This window comes from Chrysochloris asiatica, unplaced genomic scaffold, assembly GCF_000296735.1.
Source record: "Chrysochloris asiatica unplaced genomic scaffold, ChrAsi1.0 scaffold00078, whole genome shotgun sequence".
Lineage (NCBI taxonomy): Eukaryota > Metazoa > Chordata > Mammalia > Afrosoricida > Chrysochloridae > Chrysochloris > Chrysochloris asiatica.
This window is the reverse complement of record NW_006408596.1, coordinates 617,311-618,771: the sequence shown is the minus strand read 5'-3', so window position 1 is coordinate 618,771 and position 1,461 is coordinate 617,311.

Below are 1,461 nucleotides of genomic sequence, written 5' to 3'. Positions count from 1 at the left end.
GTGCCGTGGGCTCCCAAAAGAACCCAGAGATCCGTTTTGGAAGAAGTACAGCCAGAGTGCTCCTTGGAGGCCAAGATGGCCAAACTTCGTCTCTCATACTTGGGACCTATTGTCAGGAGGGACCAGTCACTGGAGAAGGAGATAATGTTTGGTAAGATGGAGGGTCAGAGAAAAAGAGGAAGACCCAGCATTGATGGGCCAAGTGTGGCAACAGTAGTGAGGTTGGCCCAGGATTGGGCAGTGTTTCATTCTGCTGTGTATAACGTCGCGATGGGTAGGTACTGACTTGATGGCACCTAACAACAACAACAACAAGAAGAGTCAAAACCACTCGACTGCACTTAACAACGACACGTATTCTAGTTTATCCATTCTTTCATTGATAGGCATTTAGGATGTTTCCATTTTCTGCTGTTCTGCAATGAACATGGGTGTGCATCTGTCTGTTTCTGCCATTGCTGCTATTTCTCTAGGATATTTATCTTTTAGTGGAGTCCCGGTGTGGCACTGCAGGTCAGTGTGCTGGACTGCAAAGTCAGTTTGAATTGCAAGGTCAGCAGTTCAAGCTCATCAGCTATTCCTCAGAAGCCCTACACAGGGTCATTATGGGTCAGAACTGAGTGGCTGGCACTTACCAACAACAACAAAGTGGAATTGCTGGATCGTGTGGTACTTCTGTTTCCAACTTTGTTTTAAACCAAGGGCCATACTGTTTTCCACAGTGGTTGGACCAGTTTAGAGTCGTACCAGCAGTATAGTAGGACTCCAGCCTCTCCACACCCTCACCAACATCTCTTTTGTTATTTTCTGGGTTTTTTGAACTTTGCTGTTAATGCTGGGGTGAGATGATATCTCATTGTTGTTTTGATTTGCATCTCTTTAACGGCAAGCATTTCTTCATGTTTGCTGGCCCCTTGAATGTCTTCTTTGGTGAAATGTCTGTTCATATTCTCTGAGTATTTTAAATAGAATGATTTGTGTTTTGTTGTTGAAGTAGTGATGTTTTCTGTACATGTTTAGGTATAAGTCCCTTGTCTGATATGTCATTGAAAGGCTTGTTCCCAGTTTGCAGGTGACTCTTTTTGGTGATGTTTTTTGATGTGCAGAATAGTAATGGGTGATTTTTGATGATTTTTTGGGTGACTTTTTTGATGTGTAGAATAGTAATGGATGATTCTGTGGCATCAGGCTGCCAGACCTTTCTCCCAAGATGCTTCTGGGCAGACTTGAATTCAGTGAGCTGCTGAGCAGCTTGTCATTGCTACCACCACCTGGAGGATCCATTATATCTACACCTCCTGAAATGATTGTGTTTAATACATTTCCTCACCCCACAGCCCTGCTGGAAATTCCATAAAAATGGGACTCGGTTTGACTTGTGTGTCCCTAGCAGCTCTGGTTGTGGGATGACATCAAGAACATCATACATGAAGAGAGCAAAAAGTCATTAAGAAGACAAGA